Here is a 22,586-nt window from a genome sequence, read left to right on the forward strand (position 1 = left end):
CCAGTGCACACTGACTGAGCCCAACCAGCGTCCTCCAGAGCTGGAGGGAAAAGCAGGCCATTCCCGCACTCAGTAAATGTCCACCAAGCCCTCCACGGTGAGTCATTACACCACGTCCCCGCTGCTCTCTGCGCGGTGGAGTCCTTGTGACAATACCGGACTCCACTCACGTCCTGATGTAATCACAGGGCCCAGTGTGCTGTCCCTTGTGCTTATCTACCTCTCAAAAAAGCACCCAGCACTTGTTTGCATCCCATTAATGCAAATAATGAAAAAACCTATTTGTTTCAAACCGTAACGCACCGATTTATCATGCCGTTATTGTAATGTACCAGCTTATATTAAATTGTTAACGCTGCCTTGTCAACTACATATCAGAAAATAATCCCACAAGCAAGTACTTAACTCTGCACCACATAGCCAGGAGACTCTGGGTGCTATAATTAGATTATTCTGAGGCAGACAGAGCTGTGATCCCAGCTGATTTAGTGCGTTCTGTAATGAGAAAATGTTCACGGGTTATACTTTTTAGTGATTTACATGTACGTCCCATAGGGACATGTTCTGTGTATAATGAACACATAACTCGTATAGTAAAAGAAAATATGGCCAGTTACCGGAGAACAATAGATCATGGACCTACTTATGAGAGAAGTCTGGAAATTGGAAGCTGAGGGCTTTTGAAAATGAACATTAGAAAGGCCAATCAGAAGCTGCAGTAATGACTCGATGAAATAGTAAGATTGGTGTGGGTGGTGGTGCACACCGGTCAAACCACTGCTTGTGGTGCCACCCGGTTGAGCCGCGGCCACTCTGCTCCCCACGCAGCTCCCTGCTCCCGGTGTGGGAGGCAGCGGATGGTGGCCCAAGTGCTTGAACCCGTGCTGTCCTTGGGCAAACCGTGTGGGGCTGCTGGCCTTAGCTGTTGCAGGCATTTAGGGAGTGAACCAGCGACTCTCTCTGTTTCTCCCTTTCCCTCTGTCTCTCTGACTTTCAAATAAATAAAGAAAACTTTAAAAATCCATAAAAACAATGATAAAATCGATAACATGATGACATTATAATGGTATAGTAAAGTGAGACAGAAGATTACAGACCACCACTACAACAAATGTTTTCCTTTCTCCATGTTGCTTTGCTTTCGGAAATACAGATGCGGGTTCTTCCTGGTATCAGTATGCATTTCTAGGAAGAAACAACAGGGCTCTATTAACACACGGTGGTGACAAACACAGGATGCTTACCAATGCAGAGAACGATGGAGAGGAACTTAGGAAACGTTCGTCACATGGGGTTCCAATGCAGGTTCTGTTTTTCTTTTTCTTTTTTTTTTTAAACTTTTATTTAGTAAATATAAATTTCCAAAGTACAATTTATGGATTACAATGGCTTTTTCTGTTTTTCTTAAATTTGAAAACCTGTAGAAGAAGTGGCAACAAAGGAGCCTTGATAAAACCGCCGAGTCTGCCGTCTGGGCGAATCCAGGCCTCGCGTTTGCCGGTCTCGCCGTTACCCAGGGAGCAGTCACTCCCCGGAGACTGGATTTCAGCCCACGCGTCGTGAGGGTGTCCACGTCACTACCCTGCCCTTCCCCACGCTCACGCAAGTCCCGCCGTGGACGGGAGCCCCGCGAGGGAGGAGGACGCGTGCTTGCCTGCTGCTGGGTGCTGCGGGCTCCGTGGCAGGAAGCTGCCCCCGTGCCACGCAGCCCACGCAGCCTCAGGACGCACAGGGGAGGGGCCGTCGTGAACACCTGCTTCAAGTGGCCATTGTGTGTGGTTATTCTGACAGACTGCTGCCCACTGTCGTGGGGACAGGAATACAAACACACTTGAGAAACGGTAGATCCCTGACGAGCTGAGTGCTTTCCAAATGATTTTTTATTTATTCTGCTTTTCTGTTCTATTCCGAGTGGGCCAACTCTTTCTTCTTTAAACACACCTTCGAGTGTTAAATCTAAAACACAAGTCCCCTTAACTGTTCGGTGGGTTATTGCCGACAGTAGAGCAAGCGTGGGTTTGTGGCCCAGGCGAGCCGGGGTTTCAGTCACGTGTGGCCACTTCGTAGTGAGGGGTGTTGGGAGTCACCTCCGAGCAGCAAGCAGTACCAACCCCAGGGTCTACACAGAGTTCAGTGGCTGCCCACGGTCCACAGCTGCCATGTGGCTGATGAGGGAAACAGCCAGCACAGAGCTGAGAGGCCTCGGCTGGATAAGGAGCAGGTGGGGCTGCAGGGGAAAGTGGCCACAGCCGACCTCCTCACGGTGCAGCTCCAGCTCGCACACCGCCCCCAAGGCTCCACGTAGGCCCGGTTTGAAGGGGCACCTTACTGGGATTTCCACAGGAGGTGGGGACCCCGCCCTGTCCTAATGGTTTGGCTGCTCCGAGTCACCTCGAGCCAGGCTCCCCCCATGTCTCAGCCAGAGCCCAGGGAATCAAGGAGCCGCCAGGACAGCGCTGTGGACAGCAGCACCCGGGACCCCGCACCGGCGACCCGGCTCCACTGCTCCTTCTGGGAAACTCGGCCAGGGAGCAGAGGGGCCGGATGCAGGATAACTGGAGAGGGGGCGCTCGTCTTCCAGGGTTCACAGGCAGCTTCGGGCAGGACTGCTTGGTCGTGCGAGAACTCGGGATCTGAGCCAGCCCAGAGCCTTGACCGCAGAGGCCCTTCCGAGACAGGACGTGTGTGCGCTGTGCATATTGTGCCTACAGGTGACCGTGTGAGCTTGTGTCCGTGTGCACTGGGTGTAGTGTGTGTGCCTGTGTGTGCCTGTGTCAGTGTGCACTGGGTATAGTGTGTGTGCCTGTGTGTGCCTGTGTCAGTGTGCACTGGGTATAGTGTGTGTGCCTGTGTGTGCCTGTGTGTGCCTGTGTCAGTGTGCACTGGGTGTATTGTGTGTGTGCCTGTGTCAGTGTGTACTGGGTATAGTGTGTGTGCCTGTGTGTGCCTGTGTCCATGTGCACTGGGTATAGTGTGTGTGCCTGTGTGTGCCTGTATCCGTGTGCACTGGGTGTAGTGTGTGTGTCTGTGTGTGCCTGTGTGTGCCTGTGTCAGTGTGCACTGGGTGTATTGTGTGTGTGCCTGTGTCAGTGTGTACTGGGTATAGTGTGTGTGCCTGTGTGTGCCTGTGTCCGTGTGCACTGGGTATAGTGTCTGTGCCTGTGTGTGCCTGTGTCAGTGTGCACTGGGTGTATTGTGTGTGTGCCTGTGTGTGCCTGTGTGTGCCTGTGTGTGCCTGTGTCAGTGTGCACTGGGTACAGTATGTGTGCCTGTGTGTGCCTGTGTCAGTGTGCACTGGGTACAGTTTGTGTGCCTGTGTGTGCCTGTGTCAGTGTGCACTGGGTATAGTGTGTGTGCCTGTGTGTGCCTGTGTGTGCCTGTGTCAGTGTGCACTGGGTATAGTGTGTGTGCCTGTGTGTGCCTGTGTCAGTGTGCACTGGGCATAGTGTGTGCCTGTGTGTGCCTGTGTGTGCCTGTGTGTGCCTGTGTCAGTGTGTGCCGTGCATATTGCATGTGTGAAAGTGGATGCAGGTGCATGTATGTTTTGTGTGTACTGGGTATATGTGCGCATGAGTGCACGCATGTGTCTGCGTGTCCTGGTGTGTGCTGTGCATACCATGTGTGTATGTGCTTGTGTGTGCACATTTGTGTGCATGTTTGTGTGTGTGCACTCACGTGTGTGTACATGTGCATGTTTCGTGTGTACTGGGTATATTGTGTGTGCCTGTGTGTGCCTGTGTCCGTGTGTACTGGGTATAGTGTGTGTGCCTGTGTGTGCACATTTGTGTGCATGTTTGTGTGTGTGCACTCACGTGTGTGTACATGTACATGTTTCGTGTGTACTGGGTATATGTGTGCATGAGTGCACACATGTGTCTGCATGTCCTGGTGTGTGCTGTGCATACCGCGTGTGTATGTGCCTGTGTGTACTCAAGTGTGCGTATGTCTGTACACTTGTGTGCATGTTTGTGCATGTGCATCTATGCGGGTTTGCATGTGTGCACTCGTGTGCGTGTGCATATGCGTGTGTCTGTGTGTGAGTAAGGCCTTCCCTGTGCTTCAGAGCGTCTGCCTGCCCCAGACCTGCACAGTCTCAGCTGACAGCATACCCTCTCCTCCTGGCCTCCTCCAGGCCCAGCCTCGGGAGCCCAGGCCCAAGGCTGCCATCCTCAGCTCCAAGAGCAGGGGCCGCTTGCTGTGCTTCTCTTGGGCGGTCCTAGGGGGCGCTAAAGCCTCACTCACGGCTCTGGCCAGAGGCGCCCTCAACTCAGCTCTGGTTTTTGATCCCCACAAGCAAGTTCTCCCCAGGGCTCTGCCACAGGTCCACCCCGTGGTCGTGTTTCCTCGCTAGACCACAGGTGTTTTCATTGCTTGACGGCCTGGGGGACCACAGGACGCTATTTTTAGAAAGCTGATTCTATTGAACAGAAAACATGGGGATCCACAGGGAGAGAAGGAGTTCCTGTTGGGGATCTCTCAGCTGGGGCGTGGGGTTGATGCACAGGGGTTTGGGTGCAGCGTGAAAATGACAGACTCCTTGGAGCGGGCATCTGGCTTAGCTGGTGGTCATGCACGTGCCCACCGCCCAGTGCCGGGTCCTCAGCCACACCCTGGCTCCTGCCCCAGCTCCCTGCTAACGCGGACCATGGGAGGAGACCTGGGCTGAGGGCCTGGGCCCAGCTTCGGTGCGCTGGAGCTGCTGCAGGCTTTCGAGGGATGAACCAGATGAACCAGTGAATGGTCTCTCTCTCTCCCTCTCCCTCCACCCAGGCCTGACTTCTCCCCGTGCTCACAGCCTGGCTCTTTCTGCCCCTCTGTGTGCCTCCCGGCTGTGTGGGGTCTTGGACGCTCCCCCTCGGGCTGGGGAGGTCTCAGGCCTCCTGCTCCACAGGGGGCCCCAAGCTCACATCATCCGCAGATTCTCAAGGTGAGCTGTGGGAGACTGGGTGAGGGTAATCGGATGTCTTTCACTTATTCACTTATTCTTTTGATGAAAACCACAAATTCTAATTACCACAAATATTACCTAAAAGGGAAAATATTTTAAAATATTCCCTAAATGTGTAAAACACATAAAGCGAAGCATAGAACTCCATGTGTTTTGCAGTTCCGAGTAGGCTGTCTTAAGAGTATACGATGGATGGAGCTGGCGCTGTAGTGTAGCAGGTAAAGCCACCGCCTGCAGTGCCGGCATCCCACATGGGTGCCGGTTTGAGTCCCAGCTGCCCCACTTCCAATCCAGCTCTCTGCTATGGCCTGGGAAAGCAGCAGATGATGACCCAAGGCCTTGGGACCCTGCACCCATGTGGGAGACCAGGAAGAAGATCCTGGCTCCTGGCTTCAGATTGGCGCAACTCTGGCCATTGCGGCCAATTGGGGAGTGAACCAGAGGATGGAAGACCTCTCTCTCTCTGCCTCTCCTCTCTCTGTGTAACTCTGCCTTTCAAAAAATAAATAAATCTTTAAAAAAGGATATATGATATCATAGAAGGCTTTTTTTCAGACGACTTCTATCCTGCCCAAAAAGCGTTTTTGAAACAGCTCCTGGGAGGAGAGAATTCTCTAGCAAAAATGGTCTCTGCGCAGCCGTACGTGCATGTTGGGGAGGCTGGGTGCTTTTGCACATTGTATACAGCCACAGATGATTCAACATTTCACTCTCACTCACTGCGCCATGTTGCATTTCAGTCTTACAGGATTACACATGGCAAAAGGGATATGGAAAAGATTGCATTTCATATGATCGCATTTATTTTTAAAGCCAGGGTCTGTCCGTGAAAAATGAACTAATCCATTTTTCTGCTCCTGTTCGCCAGAGTGAGAGAGCGAGCGGGGAGGGGAAGCAGTCAATCAGCCCACATCTGAGAAGGGCGGTGATGAACTCTAGAATTTCCTCGGGCTGGCCTCCCCGCTGCCCGCTCCAGGACGTGTCTCAGTCAAACCACCCTCCTGCACTAACCAATACCACGGGCAATCTGCTTCCTAGACGAGGCCCTCCGACGCTGAAAACGCTCGCAAAGGCTGCTCAGAGCTCACAGCCATAACCACTGCTTTAAATTAAAAGCCAGTTTACCTGGAGAGAGGGAGGATGCTGGCGCGTCTCTGAGCGGTCCGGACAGAACCATAGAAACACAGGAGCCAGTCACATCACGTGCAGGGCGTAGCGGCTCCAGCCAAGGCTGTGGTCTCTCCTGCGGTTCAGTCCATTCTAACTGGTGGGAAGGCCCTTGACGACTTTCCAAGGGCCCCTTGCTTTTGCATTCACTTGCCAGCTGTCATTCGGAACTCACACAAACCCCCTGTCTGCCCACGGGCTGCTGCTCCGGACATAGGACATGGGCCCCAGTGCCTCCCGGTCAGGAAGCTGTGTGCACAGCCCCTCCCGCCCCAGCTCATCCCACGTCTCCGAGCTCAGCTCCTGAGGCTGGCGCACCTGTTCACATCAGAATCACTGGAATCCACTGCCCGAGGAGCCACCAAGCATGGGGGGCATCACCCAACGCGGAGGTTGTATTCCTTCTGAGCCCTTTCTCCCACATCAGCACTGACCTGGCCTCCCGGCGCGGTTACACCGTGTTCAGCCTCAGTAGAGGACAGCACCTGAAGTCACAGAGGAGCCACTTCCAGCCTCGAACGCTCTCCATCGTGAGTGGCGTGGCTCACAGCTGGGGTCCCTGGTACCCAGCGTGGTGGGTGGGGCAGAGCACTCATTAAGAATATTTATTTACTAAAGTAGTTAAAGGAAAACTAACCTGGAGGGCTTCTTGTTAGAATGTGGGGAAATGAGTTATATCTCTGAATTTCCTGAATATTTTATATGAATTTAAACTACTTAATTCAAGTAATATGAATTCTTCCTTTAATTATGAGCAAACTGGTGTCAGATATTATGCACTTGCTGGCAATGAAGTTCTTTATCATTTAAAAAAATAGAACAATTGTTCTCTTATTCCATCTCACCACAGTAACTCACTATACACAAATATTTTTTAAAAATTTTATTAAGGTACGGTTGGCATTCCAAAAGCTTTACCTCTTTAGTATATGCAAGTTGATGAGTTAGGGGTAAGCACCCCCAGGTGAGACAGGCGGCACAACCTCTGATATAAATGGATGCATTGGGCCGGTGCTGTGGTACAACAGGTTAAAGCCCCAGCCTGCAGCACTGGCATCCCATATGGGCAACAGTTGGAAACCCGGCTGCTACACTTCCAATCCAGCTCTCTGCTGTGGCACTGGAAAGCAGAAGAAGATGGCCCAAGGCCTTGGGACCCTGCACCAGCGTGGGAGACCTGGAGGAAGCTCCTGGCTCTTGGCTTCTGGTTCCTGGCTTCTGATCAACTCAGCTGTGGCCATTGCAGTCATTTGGGGAGTGAACCAGCGGAATGGAGAACCTCTCTCCCTGTCTCTCTGGCTCTACCTCTTTCTATGATTCTGTCTTTCAAATAAGTAAAGTAAATCTTAAAAAATAATAAATTAATAATCGGATGCGTCTCTTGCAGCCGCCCGGTCGCTGTCAGCATGGGTTTGCTGTGCAGGCTGTGGAGTCCGCTGGGTTCTGGAGTCGGGGGGAGAAGACTGAGGACTCGGGCAGTGAGACGGGAGCAGCAGGTGTTCAGGGCGGAGAAGCGGCCTCCAGGGGAAGTGAGGGAAGAGAGCAGGTGACACGGAGGGGACCGGGCAGCAGGGACACCGAGGAGAGCAGCCACACCACGGACCGGCTCCTGTGTGTGGATCATGCAGGGGTCACTCCAGATTTACAAAACAGCTCCTGCTGCACTTGGGCGGCTTGGGCTCATTAGCAGGGAGCGGGCAGCCTCCCCCGCGGGCGCTGGGCCCCGCCCGTTCCTCTGTCACCAGCATCCCTGGCCGAGAGCCACCGCCAGCGCCGCCAGCGCCGGGTCAATGCCTTTCCTGCCGTCCGGCTTCCTGTCTTGGACGGTGATGGCGGCATGGGCTGGGTCTCCGTGGTCGTGGTCTCGGTGGGTTTCCCGGGGACCCCAGGGTGCCGCCGAGCGCAGTCTTCTGCCGCCCTTTGCGTGGCCGTCCTCCTGGCTTCTCCCGCCTCCTGTTCCAGTGGGCGCAGCTGCTCTGGGGGCCCCTTCAGCTGCTCTCTCTCCCCTCCGGTGACGTCCTTGCTTTGCCAGAGCCCATCCCCCAGCCTCGCCTGGGCCCCTGAGTCTCTGTGAGTCCTGGGGCGAAGTCCTGCATTTCTCTAAGCTCTGACCCGTTTGAGTCTCGGCCGCGGGGAGGGTGAGCGCCGTGCTCTGGGAACCCTGGTGCAGAGCTCAGAGGGTTTCCCTGCAGGGCAGCTGTGGGCGCGGCCGAGGGGCCTGGCGATTGCTGAGGCCCACGGGGCTCCAGTCGGGGGGGCTGTGGTGGCGGGGCCGGCCAGGCTGCACCGCAGAACCGGAGTGAGCGGGAGAAAGCACACAGCCCGCAGATCTGCGCAGTCTCCGGTGGGCACGGAGTGGCAGCCTGGACAGCCCTCGAGGAGACACGCACTCCTCCAGGCCGGTTCGCCTTTCTGCTCGGCCTGCTGACCGCTCGCACCTGCACCGTGCCCCCGTCAGAGGGCCACGGCACTGCCAGGCAGGCCACAGCCATGGCACCACGGCATTGCCTGGCAGGCCACGGCCGCGGCGCCACGGCACCACCTGGCAGGCCACGGCCACAGCGCCACGGCACCACCTGGCAGGCCATGGCCATGTACCGCAGCTGGCACCTGCCCGGGACGGACAGACAGGGGCTGCACTCACACCTGTCGGTCGGCAGGGCAGGCAGACTCCCATCCCACTGCTGTATCTTAGTTATGTTATAGGATTGTACATACGTGTGAGGTCTCACGCAATGTCTCACTACACGAGCCTATGGGGTGATGTCCCATCAGAGTCTACACACCTGTCTCTTCTACCATGTATTATTTCTTCATGGTGAAAACATCCTAAACTGCTTCTTCTAACTTCGTTTTAGAAAACTATGCAGCCCATCAACATACTCTACAAAGGATAAATCGTCCACATGATCCAAGGCCGCACTGTTCAGCCGTAAAACAGGTTGGCCTTGTCACTTGGTCAGCTGGATGGGACGGGAGGCTGTGATGTGAATGAGATAGGCCAGGCCCAGGACAGGAGCCGCAGGCTCGTGCCCCCACGGCAGTGGGTTCTGCGTTGGCGGAGCTCGTGCCCAGCACGGGGACCTTCCCAGAGCGCACTCCTGCCGCTCTGCCAGGGGCATGGGCGGGAAGCTGGACAGGAAGTGCAGCAGCAGGGACCAGGAATGCAATGCTGGGCTCACTGGTGCCGGCCAAACCCTCTGCACCCAACGCCAGCCCTGTCGCTCTGTTTTGAAATACAATCTTATTCGTCGATATTTATTCAAATATTACAGTTGTGTGGAACAGCTAAGAAGGAAATGAGCAGGTAAGGAACACTGTCAGACTGCATACACACTGACACTAAATGATAAGGGGTAACTACACACCTGATTAGTGCAGAAATTACTGGCCCTGACCTGGATCTCCCAGAGCAAATGGAAAGCAAACAGCAAAGCCGTGACTACATTCAACCTCTGGTTGTGGAGAGGCTTGGGTGGGAGTGTCTGTGTGTACACACAGCCCCCACCACCCTCCGCCCTGCATCCCAGGCTGCTTCAAGACAATGCGCCGCCCCTTCCTGCCCGTGGAAAACCTCCAAACGCGGGGTGGTCATTACGACAATCCCGTTATAGCAGGCATCAGGCTTTGACAAGTGTGAAGCGTCTTCCTCCAATATTTTTCTTCCTCCTCGGAGACAGAATTTGACCACGAGGGATGGGGTTATAAGATCAGAGTCCTCCGGAAGCTGGCTGGTGGGTGAGGGGGGAGTGCTTCTCCAGGTTCCTGGAGTCTGGTGCAGGATCGACCTTGCAGGCGCACCAGTTAACAGCGTAAGGTCAGCTGCAAATGTAGCAACCGGTATGCATTTGATTGCCGTGTTTCAGCTTCATAGTCAATGTTGTTTTGAAATGCACAGGTTAAAATCTGGTATTTGCGTGACTGCATAACCCATCATAGATGAAATAAAGCCATCATTACCAATCGCTGGACTAAAGTCCCCGTGAGAGGCCTAGATCAGCCCCCAGCTGGAGGATACAGGATCAGCAGCCCCATAGCCTCCTGTCTGGTGTGGGCTGGCCATGGCAGGTGCAGAATCACCAGACAATGGTGAGTCGAGAGAAGCACAATCTAGGCTAGGTTAGACCTGAAATAATCACGTGTCTTGTGGGAAAACCCCCACCCCTGCCGCAGGCTACACCCAGTGACCCAACCTCTGCCCCCAACCCACAAGTCCTACACATTACCCTTGAGAGTTCAAACAGCTACAGGGGTCGGCAAAGACAGACAACTCCTGCTGTAACCATCACACAGACCTGCTGTAACCATCGCACAGACCTGCTGTCTCCATCACACAGACCTGCTGTCTCCATCACACAACCTGCTGTAACAATCACACAGACCTGCGGTATCCATCACACAGACCTGCGGTATCCATCACACAGACCTGCTGTATCCACCACACAGACCTACTGTATCCATCACACAGATCCTGCTATAACCGTCACACAGACCTGCGGTATCCATCACACAGACCTGCTGTATCCACCACACAGACCAGCGGTATCCACCACACAGACCAGCGGTATCCATCACACAGACCTACGGTATCCATCACACAGACCTGCGGTATCCATCACACAGACCTGCTGTAGCCATCACACAGACCTGCTGTATCCATCACACAGACCTGCGGTATCCATCACACAGATCCTGCTATAACCGTCACACAGACCTGCTGTATCCACCACACAACCTGCTGTCTCCATCACACAGACCTGCGGTATACATCACACAGACCTGCGGTATCCATCACACAGACCTTGTGTATCCATCACACAGACCTGCGGTATCCACCACACAGACCTTGTGTATCCATCACACAGACCTACGGTATCCATCACACAGACCTGCTGTATCCATCATACAGACCTGCGGTATCCATCACACAGACCTGCTGTATCCATCACACAGACCTGTGGTATCCATCACACAGACCAGCTGTATCCATCACACAGACCTGCTGTGACCATCACACAGACCTTCAGTAACCATCGCACAGATCCTGCTGTATACAGCACACAGACCTGCTGTAACCATCACGCATGTCCTGCTGTATCCATCACACAGACCTGCTGTAACCATCACACAGACCAGCTGTAACCATCACACAGACCTACAGTAACCATCACACAGACCTGCTGTATCCATCACACAGACCTGCGGTATCCATCACACAGACCTGCTGTAGCCATACACAGACCTGCTGTATCCATCACACAGATCTGCTGTATCCATCACACAACCTGCTGTATCCATCACACAACCTGCTGTATCCATCACACAACCTGCGGTATCCATCACACAGATCCTGCTGTAACCGTCACACAGACCTGCTGTATCCACCACACAACCTGCTGTCTCCATCACACAGACCTGCTGTATCCACCACACAGACCTTGTGTATCCATCACACAGACCTGCTGTCTCCATCACACAGATCCTGCTGTATGCATCACACAGACCTGCTGAATCCATCACACAGACCTGCGGTATCCATCACACCGATCCTGCTGTAACCGTCACACAGACCTGCTGTATCAATCACACAGATCCTGCTGTAACCGTCACACAGACCTGCTGTATCCATCACACAGATCCTGCTGTAACCATCACACAGACCTACTGTATCCATCACACAGACCTGCTGTATCCATCACACAGACCTGCTGTAACCATCACACAGATCTGCTGTATCCATCACACAGACCTGCGGTATTCATCACACAGACCTGCTGTAACCATCACACAGACATGTGGAATCCATCACACAGACCGGCTGTATCCATCACACAATTCCTACTATAACCATCATGCAGATACTGCTGTATCCATCACACAGACGTGCAGTATCCATCACACAGACTGGCTGTATCCATCACACAATTCCTACTATAAACATCACGCAGATCAGCTGTATACAGCACACAGACCTGCGGTATGCATCACACAGTTCCTGCAATATCCACCACACACACCTACTGTAACCATCACACAGGTCCTGCTGAATACAGCACACACACCTGCTGTAACCATCACACAGACCTGCTGTATCCATCACACAGACCAGCAGTATCCATCACACAGATCCTGCTGTATTCTTCACACAGAGCTACTGTAACCATCACACAGATCCTGCTGTATCCATCACACAGACCTGCTATATCCATCACACAACCTGCTGTCTCCATCACACAGACCTACTGTAACCATCACACAGATCCTGCTGTATCCATCACACAGACCTGCTGTATCCATCACACAGACCTGCGGTATCCATCACACAGACCTGCGGTATCCATCACACAGACCTGCGGTATACATCACACAGATCCTGCTGTATCCATCACACAGACCTGCGGTATCCATCACACAGATCCTGCTGTATCCATCACACAGACCTGCTGTATCCATCACACAGACCTGTTTTGTTTTGTTTTGTTTTGTTTTTGCTTCATTGGATTTCTGAGGACTTTTTCTCTCTTTCTTATGCTTTTATACCCAAGACCACCAAAATGTTCGTGGAAAGTGGAATTAGAAAGATGAGTTTATTCTGATGCACAAACATCTGGAATTAACACGTGTTCTTTTGCCTTCCGTCGCTGTGACTAAATACCCGAGGCAGGCTGTAGCGGAGGCAGGAGGTTGATTGTGGAGATCCACCACGCCCGCTCAGAGGGGCCCATGCAGTCAGCCGTCGGCTGAGGCTAGTGGGCTGCAGAGAGCGGAGCAGCGTGCAGTGTCAGCCGGTGAGCCAGGGAGCAGGGAGAGGCCCAGGATTCTGTAACAAGCAGCGTTTCCCGGACACGCGGGACCCGAGGCCTGGCAACACACACCTCCTACACCCCATGCGAGGAGCCAGTCCTCGGGCCCTGAGTGCACCCGGGTGTGAAGCATCTGCCTGAGTTTGAGAATCGAACCTCATTGAAATCATAGCACCAGGCACATGAGGGGTCCGCAGGAAGTTTGTGTAAATATGTAAAACAACAACAACAAAAAAAAACTGTGCACAAATCTCACTTTCCCACCAAAACAAGCCCACCTTCAATTCTTTCTTCCACAATGGTGTGAGATGGCCTCTGTAAGGGGACTTCACAGCATTTAAAGGAGGGGCAGCTGTGTATCGCCAGGGACTGGGATGTGCTTCCCAGAGCTTCCATTACCAGCGACCCTTGAGCAGGTGCCCTGGGGTGGAAATTTACCATGGTGCAGCTCCGAGGCCGGAAGTCCAGCTCCAGGGGGGCAGAGGGCTATGTTCCTTTGGAAAAACGTAGGAGCAGAGACCCTTACTCACTTCAGGGAGACATGGGCCTGGTTCCATGTGTAGGAGCGGGGACCCCTCCTCCCCTCTGGGAGACCTGGGCCTGGTCCCTGTGTAGGGGCGGGGACCCCTCCTCCACTCTGGGAGACCTGGGCTTGGTTCCCTGTAGGGGCGGGGACCCCTCCTCCCCTCTGGGAGACCTGGGCTTGGTTCCCTGTGTAGGAGCAGGGACCCCTCCTCCCCTCTGGGAGACCTGGGCCTGGTTCCTGTGTAGGAGCGGGGACCCCTCCTCCCCTCTGGGAGACCTGGGCCTGGTTCCCTGTGTAGGAGCGGGGACCCCTCCTCCCCTCTGGGAGACCTGGGCTTGGTTCCCTGTGTAGGAGCAGGGACCCCTCCTCCCCTCTGGGAGACCTGGGCCTGGTTCCTGTGTAGGAGCGGGGACCCCTCCTCCCCTCTGGGAGACCTGGGCCTGGTCCCTGTGTAGGAGCGGGGACCCCTCCTCCCCTCTGGGAGACCTGGGCGTGGTTCCTGTGTAGGAGCGGGGACCCCTCCTCCCCTCTGGGAGACCTGGGCCTGGTTCCTGTGTAGGGGCGGGGACCCCTCCTCCCCTCTGGGAGACCTGGGCCTGGTCCCTGTGTAGGAGCAGGGACCCCTCCTCCCCTCTGGGAGACCTGGGCGTGGTTCCTGTGTAGGAGCGGGGACCCCTCCTCCCCTCTGGGAGACCTGGGCCTGGTCCCTGTGTAGTGCAGGGACCCCTCCTCCCCTCTGGGAGACCTGGGCCTGGTTCCCTGTGTAGGAGCGGGGACCCCTCCTCCCCTCTGGGAGACCTGGGCCTGGTTCCTGTGTAGTGCAGGGACCCCTCCTCCCCTCTGGGAGACCTAGGCCTGGTCCCTGTGTAGGAGCAGGGACCCCTCCTCCCCTCTGGGAGACCTGGGCCTGGTCCCTGTGTAGTGCAGGGACCCCTCCTCCCCTCTGGGAGACCTGGGCCTGGTTCCTGTGTAGGGGCGGGGACCCCTCCTCCCCTCTGGGAGACCTGGGCCTGGTTCCCTGTGTAGGAGCGGGGACCCCTCCTCCCCTCTGGGAGACCTGGGCCTGGTCCCTGTGTAGTGCAGGGACCCCTCCTCCCCTCTGGGAGACCTGGGCCTGGTTCCTGTGTAGGAGCGGGCACCCCTCCTCCCCTCTGGGAGACCTGGGCCTGGTCCCTGTGTAGGATCGGGGACCCCTCCTCCCCTCTGGGAGACCTGGGCCTGGTTCCCTGTGTAGGAGCGGGGACCCCTCCTTCCCTCTGGGAAACCTGGCCCTAGTTCCTTTTAGGTGTCCATGTCTCTCCAGCCTTCACAGGGCCTCTCCGTGTCTCTGTACAACCGCAGGTCCCCTCGTCACAGGGACACCAGCCGTATGCACTAGAGGCCCCTCTGATCATTTTAGTTTGATTTAGTCCAGAAAGACCGTATTTCCAGACACAGTGATGCTCTGGGGGCTCGCTCCTCTGCACGCCTTTGGAAGGACGCGCTTCAGCCCTGAGAGCAGCACTCCACTCTCACAGCAGAACAAGTGGCTATGTTATGCACTGGTCCACAGAGGAAATGTCAGTCTCTCAGATGTCCTTTCCTTGAATCAATGCATTTTCTAATCATTGTGCTTATTACATATGCACAACTATGGAATTTGCTTTTAAATTCATACATTTAATTAATCGCTTTGCTAAATGCTTTTAATTTTTCCAAGTTCATATCATATAAAACATTTAGCCAACAAATTCCCTTCACTGATATGCCCGATTTTTTTTTAAATTATGGCCTTGAATTATCATATTAGGCCGGCACCACGGCTCACTAGGCTAATCCTCTGCCTGCGGCGGCGGCACCCCAGGTTCTAGTCCCGGTTGGGGTGCTGGATTCTGTCCCGGTTGCTCCTCTTCCAGTCCAGCTCTCTGCTGTGGGCCGGGAAGGCAGTTGAGGATGGCCCAAGTGCTTGGGCCCTGCACCTGCATGGGAGACCAGGAGGAAGCACCTGGCGCCGGCCGTAACAGCCATTTGGGGGGTGAACCAATGGAAGGAAGACCTTTCTCTCTGTCTCTCTGTCTCTCTCTCTCTCTCTCTCACTGTCTAACTCTGTCAAAAAAAAAAAGAATTATCATATTGAATTATCAGAAGTTAAATTGACGGAATAAGGAGAGATGTGTAATTGAATCAGAAGGCCCACCCAGCATTTTGTATTTTTAGTCATCATGTGAGCTAAAATCCTGTTTTTGCCACTCTTCTGCCTCAGAGCTGGGTTTTCCCACGAGGACAGTATTTCCAAGCCTTTTATTTTAAAATCATTCCAATGACAGGTCAGCTGGCCGTCACACCGTCCTCCTGTCTGTGTTTGATTCTCTCTCCACTCTGATCCGCCAGGTCTGTCAAGCCCCGAGCTTCACTAAGGTACATGTGCACCTGCAGGTTAATAAGGCCTGTGCCACGGCTCCTGGTTTAAAGTGAATCTCCCCAGAGGCAGTGTTCTTCAGAGGATGGCATCCAGGTGCGGCCGACCTGTCCTGGGCGTGGAGGACAGGGGCTGGCAAATGGAAGACGAGGAGGGAAGCCGGGGAGCCAGCGTAACAGGTGGACGTCCCAGGGACACGGGAGAGCAGACAGCCAGCCTGGAGAGCCGGGGATACAAGGAGCAGACGGCCGGCCTGGAGAGCCGGTGATATAAGGAGCAGACTGCCGGCATGGAGGGCCAGGGACGCGGGAGAGCGCACAGCCAGCTTGGAGAGCCGGGGATACAAGGAGCAGACCGCCGGCGTGGAGAGCCCGGGACGCGGGAGAGCGCACGGCCGGCCTGGAGAGCCGGTGATATAAGGAGCAGACGGCCGGCCTGGATTGCCCGGGATGCGGGAGAGCGCATGGCCAGCCTGCAGAGCCAGCTCACGTCCCAGCAATGCAGGGCCTTTCTGACCACAATGAATGAGATGCCCATGGGCCTTGTGAGCCACACTGAGTCCACAGAGGACAAAGCCCGAGTGTAACTGACTTGGTTCTATTTGAAATAACCAGACTGTCCCCTCTTTCTCCTCTAGTTCTCAGCCTTCCGGCTGTTTCCAGGACGTTAGCTCACTGTCGGTGGGCGGGGAATCAGTGGCGAAACGCACATGTGTTTTCTGATGGAAAGCCGCTCTGGGCTGAGCTCAGACCATCTCCAAGGCCACGGCGGGGTGGGCGTTTAGCTCGCCGTTAAGACTCCCCCAGGCCAGGTCGGCCAAGCACCTGGGTTTGACTCCCAGCCCTGACTCCTGTTTCCAGCCTCCCGTTCACGGGGACGCGGGGAGGCAGCAGGCGAGGGCTCGAGCCTCTGGGTTCTCGCCACCCGAGTGGAGCCCTGCACTGAGCTGCTGGCTTTGGCTTCAGCTCCGTCTAGTCCTGGATGCTGCGCGTCTTTGGGGAGCTCTCTCTCTCTCTCTCTCTCTCTCCTGCCCCGTCTCTGAAAGCAGCGTGTGGTTTAAGTCCACACACCAGTGCCGGCAGCGGCTTGCACTCCCGCCACCCGTGGGGTCAGTCCGCGTGTCCCCACCCACTTCACACAGGGCTTGCAGTCACTTTCCTGCCTGTTAACTCGGATCACACATCACACATCCAGGAAGCAATGTCCCAAACAACCCGACCCAGACAGCACGAGCTTTGAACCCACAAACTATACATCTTTGGGTTAATTATTCTATGTATGATATTTCATATATAATTTCTCTAAAAATGAGCTTTTTACATATAGGCTTTCTTTTTTTTTTTTTACAAACTTTCAATTCAAAGCTTAGATTAGTAAAATCATGTCCTTAAATATTCTTTTCCCAGTAATCAAATGTCACTGAACTCGCCTAATTCTTTTCCGTAACAGTGGGCTTTGCTGTGCCTTCTGTTAGCACTCTGAGAAGCGGTTATCAAGGCAGGAAGATTGCACGAGACCAGACTTGTCCAGAGGCGTCTGGGCAGGCTGAGCACACCCCACCCTGTGTGCAAAGAAGCTCATAATGCAATGACCAGGACCCTGCATCCCCAGTCCAACCCAGCAGGACCCAGGAACCCGCCTCCCCGGTCCACGCCAGCAGGACCCAGGACCCCGCATCCCTGGTCCAACCCAGCAGGACCTAGGAACCCACATCCCCGGTCCAACCCAGCAGGACCCAGGACCCCGCCTCCCCGGTCCAACCCAGCAGGACCCAGGACCCCACCTCCCTGGTCCAACCCAGCAGGACCCAGGAACCCACATCCCTGGTCCAACCCAGCAGGACCCAGGACCCCGCCTCCCCAGTCCAACCCAGCAGGACCCAGGAGCCCACCTCCCTGGTCCAACCCAGCAGGACCCAGGACCTGCATCCCCGGTCCAACCCAGCAGGACCCAGGACCCCGCATCCCCGGTCCAACCCAGCAGGACCCAGGACCCCGCATCCCCGGTCCAACCCAGCAGGACCCAGGAACCCGCCTCCCCTGTCCATGCCAGCAGGACCCAGGACCCCACATCCCTGGTCCAACCCAGCAGGACCCAGGACCTGCATCCCCGGTCCAACCCAGCAGGACCCAGGACCTGCATCCCCGGTCCATGCCAGCAGGACCCAGGAACCCGCCTCCCCGGTCCCACCCAGCAGGACCCAGGACGGCAGGTCAGTCGGGTACAAGGAAGGCGTCGCCCAGGTGCGTCCTCACTGCTGAACCGCAGGCAGAATGCCCGGGCGGTGGGGATTATTCATCTCCCACGTCTGAGTCAGACGTGGCCACAGCGAATTCTGTGCGTCCAGCAGAGGAAGGAGAATCACACACAACCCTACGCCCACAATCGTAGGGCTGCATCGGCGGCTGCCCGGGGCAAAAGGCAGGGTCAGCGGCACGGTCGTCTGAGCGAGCCAACTTGGGAGGCAAGGCCAATCTCAGAGCCACGCTGGCAGGGGCTGCCCCAGCCCCCGTCAGGCTGCGTGATCTAGATGGCAGAACGTGCCCAGGGCATCCTGCTTCCGGCTGCTGCCCCCAGGTCCCTCCAGGGTTCCCCCTTCCTCCCTGCAGCGCACGACCCACGGATGGGTTGTGTTCTCATGGAGGCTACGGAAGCACCACTGGGTGCTCCCCCCGCGACGTAGGGAATCCAGGAGGCCATTCCTTCTCTCCTGGGAACGCTGGCCAGCTCACCCTTTGGCAATACGGTGCAACCAAACGAATGCTACTGAGTAGTAGTTTCTTGGTGTAAAACAGGCAGAAAAACAACAAAAAACTGTGGCTACCCTAATTTTATTTATAGATTTTATTTATTTATCCAAGAGGTAGAGTTACAGAGAGAGGGAGAGATAGAGAGAAAGGTCTTCCATCCACTGGTTCACCCCCCAAATGGTTGAAATGGCCAAAGCTGGGTCAATCTGAAGCCAGGAGCTTCTTCTGGGTCTCCCAAGCAGGTGCAGGGGTCCAAGCACTTGGGCCATCTTCTACTGCTTTCCTTGGCACATTAGCAGGGAGCTGGGTTGGCAGTGGAGCAGCCAGGACTCACACTGGTGCCCATATGGGATGCCAGAGCTGCAGGCGGAGGCTTAGCCCACTCCGCCACAGCGCCGCCCCTACTTGAATTCCTACCAAGCAGTAGAAAGAATAAAGTTTCCACTGCTCCCCTGGTTGAAGACTGGTATTTTCAGGAAGTTGCACAACACTTTCAGCCTGTAAAGACAAGAAGGGAACAAAGACGAGGAGAAGAAGGGCCGAGAGTTCCCCTCCTGCTTTCCCTGTGGTCCTGTGCGTTAGACAGTGTGACATTCCCGGTGCTCCCCTCTCTTCCTCATGAGCGTGTGTCCTTTGGAACACAGCACAGGCCCTCTGTCAGCCTCCGGATGGCCCTGGTTCTCTATCTCCCTGACCTGTGGGAGGGGGAGCCTGACTTGAGCAGGTGCCTGGCTCCAGGTTTCAAGAAAGCCTCTCGATTAAACACTGTGAGAACTCGCTTTTCCCCGGAGAAAGCCAGTGATCTCACACAGAAGGTCACCCAGCGGCCAGGCCACCCCAGGACGTACTCTGTGTCACGGGTGGCGCCGCCATGGGCTCTCCCCGGAGGAAGTATTGTCCTTTATTTCTGGAACTGGTGTGAACTGGGCTGCGTCTCCGCTGTGTGTGGAGGGGTGAGGTCCCCTCTGCCTCCCCGTGTGATACTCGCCACCCTGGACTGGAACGCTGGTGCAGCAGTACCGCCGCCCTGGTCCTGTCTCCCTTGCTAGGGAGGTTTCCTGGGGTGGGCTCAGATTGTGTGTTGAGTCATTTTCCTCCAATGCTTCTCAAAGGTTTTGTGGGAGCGGTGAAACGCAGAAACCTGCCTATGCACATATTGGCCCTACCTGTGCGCGCTCCCCAGGCTTTCAGTCACTCCTGCTTCTGAACAGCCTCATCTTGGGTTGTCCGCCACAGGGCCACAGCGCTACGACTTTACCACAAACACCGTTTCTTAACTTCCACTTGCTCCGCCATCCCCCCGGCCCGCTCTGCCGTGGAGGTCGAGGGGCGTTTGTAGGCAGATGGGGGCGTGGAATGGGTGTATCCCTGGACGTCAGAGGAGCCGCTGTCTCCCTCCCACCCACAGCTCCTTGGGACTCTGCCCCGAGTCCCAGAGTGGCCGCAGGCTGGCCGGGCTGACCACAGGGTGAGGCTGCCCCGTGTGTCCTGTGTCCCGTGTGTCCCTGTCTTGTAAGTCCTCAGAAGTGGAATTCATGGCGAAGAAGAGACACTAGCAAGGTGGCGGAGTGCGTTCCTCCCTTTGGGGACTCGCGTGAAGTCTTTCTCAAGGCTACTGGGAAGGAGCACAGCTCTTGAGCGCCGGTGTCGGCCTCTCTCAGCACAGGGGCGGCTTCTAAGGTCAAAGACCGGAGGAGTGTGGGGTCCAGGAAGCGGCCCCGCCCATACGTTAACCTCCACAGATAAGAGGAAATGTGGAACGTGTCTAACTCTTAGCACACTGCCTCCAGGGGATCACCAGGATTACCTCTCCCATGACCAAGAGGGTTCCCAGAAGTCCATAGGCAGCGGGGGGCTGGGAGGGAGGGGCGAGGTAGGAGGGAAGTGGTTTGACTCCTGAGTACAGTAACTTCGAAAATCCAGTTGGGAAGAGACCTGGCTGCTCTGTCAGACGACTCTGAGGTTGGCTGCTGCCAGGCTCACCTTCTGCCGCCCCAGAACCAGAGACCGCAGAACGCCGAGTCCGGGCTACTTCCTGCCTTACACCCGCTCCAAACCCCTGGGGAGACATCCCATGATGCCTCCACGGGCGCTTCTGGGTCCTCATATGCACGGCTCTGCTTCAAGGCATTGAGGAAGTCTTGTGTCGTTGTGCAAGTAGCACAGAACTTGCCGCTGCTGACCCTCCCACGCCTCGCCTGCAGACCTGCGTCTGGATCCTCCGGGGAACAGGAAGCCCCCGCGGGATTTGGATTGTGGGATTGACAGCAGGAATTGGCTCGCTTGGCTGTGGAGACCCAGGAGCTCCAGGCCATGCTGCGGGTCCAGAGTGTGATTCAGTCCCAGGCTGAAGCCCCACAGGCCGAAGGCCCAAGAAGCAGGAGAAGACGGATGTCCCGGCTCAAGAACGGCTTTACCGGCCAGCAGAAGTGAGACACAGAAGCCTGTCCAGCCTTTCAGCCCAGGCGCCACCACCGTCCCGTGGTGGCTGCAAGACTTTGGCTGGGAGGAGCTTAGCCCTGGCCTTCTGGCGAAACCTGGGACAGAGGACGGAGACTCGCGGGCGAGCTGTTCTCAACAGACCCGTAAGTGGGGTGGCCGAGGCGCTCACTGCAGGTGGTGGCCAAGGAGCCGCTGCCCGGACGAAGGCCTGCACACCCAGGGATCCCAGTGCGTTCCCAACAGAGTCGTGCAGGTGTGCACACCGTTGCCCGCATGTGGCGGGGAGAATTTGGGGTCAGACGGTGTTTTGGCTGAGCGAGACCATGCGCTCAGTCTAGGGAAAGTCCTGTTCGCAACTCTGTCTTTTATAGCTCATACATGGCTTTTTCTGTGCACCTGTGAGGGGTTCCAAGATAGAGGACAGAGGACCAGACAGGCTGAAAAACAGGCCGTGATCCTCCATCGGGTCTGTTGGCAGCGGGGCAGTGGTGGACCCTCAGAGAGTGTCCCGAGAAAACCCTGCCCGACCACGAGACCGGGCGGACACAGGAATGAGCCCTCAGGAGAGAGGCAGGAAAAGCGGGAGCAGACAACAGGAGCGGCTGGTTCTACGGTCAAATCCAGGGAAGGAATTAAAAATAACCCAGCCACACTGGGGGGCGGGGGGAGAAAATAGAGAGGCTTCCTACTTGTTGTCTTGAATTTCAGTCTTGAAGCAATGATTGCATGATACACAAATAGTCAGGCAAGCGAGCGTAGTAAGCCTTTCTGGGGAAACAATTTTAGAAGAAGTGATGATCAGCCTGGACGAGATCAGGTATTTCGCACAACGAGATGTCAGAACAAGAGCTGTCAATACAGTCAGAGCACTGAAGGACAAGGCATTAACCATAAGTCAAGAAGGAAGGAACCTGAGTAAAGTTATGGAAACCAAAGGAAAAAATGGAAGAAAATTTCAGTGTTGAAAGACGCAAAAACTTAAATGAAAAACTCACTAGCTTGGGTCAGATTTTAGATGACGGAAGAACCAGTGAACTTGAGAACAGCTCAGCAGATGCTGTCTAGTCCAAACAAGAGCAGAAAGGGGAAAAGCGCGAGAACAGAGACTCAGAGCGCTCTTCCACATGCTGTGGGCGCCCCAGAAGATGAGGAGCGAAGGAAGGAGGAAAATGATCCTGCAGAAGCCATGAGGAAAGCGTGTTCCAGGAGAATCTTCGCGAGAGTCTAATGTAGGAGTTGCGGATACGGCTCCCTCGGATGCTAATGGAAGGGGTTAGGTTTTATCATCATCGCGAAATCTCACCCAAGCCAAGTGAAATGCAGGTGAAAGTACCATTTTGCCTAACATCTGTCTGTGATAGGTATGTGGAGAACATTGCCCCAGGGTCGTCACACGTGTCCACTCCTGCTCTGCCCCAGGGTCGTCACACGTGTCCACTCCTGCTCTGCCCACGGGTGTCCCACGTGTCCACTCCTGCTCTGCCCACGGGTGTCCCACGTGTCCACTGATGCTCTGCCCCTCGAGCATCCCACGTGTCCACCCCTGCTGTGA

The sequence above is a fragment of the Lepus europaeus genome, chromosome 8 (genome assembly GCF_033115175.1).
Source record: "Lepus europaeus isolate LE1 chromosome 8, mLepTim1.pri, whole genome shotgun sequence".
Taxonomy (NCBI): Eukaryota; Metazoa; Chordata; class Mammalia; order Lagomorpha; family Leporidae; genus Lepus; species Lepus europaeus.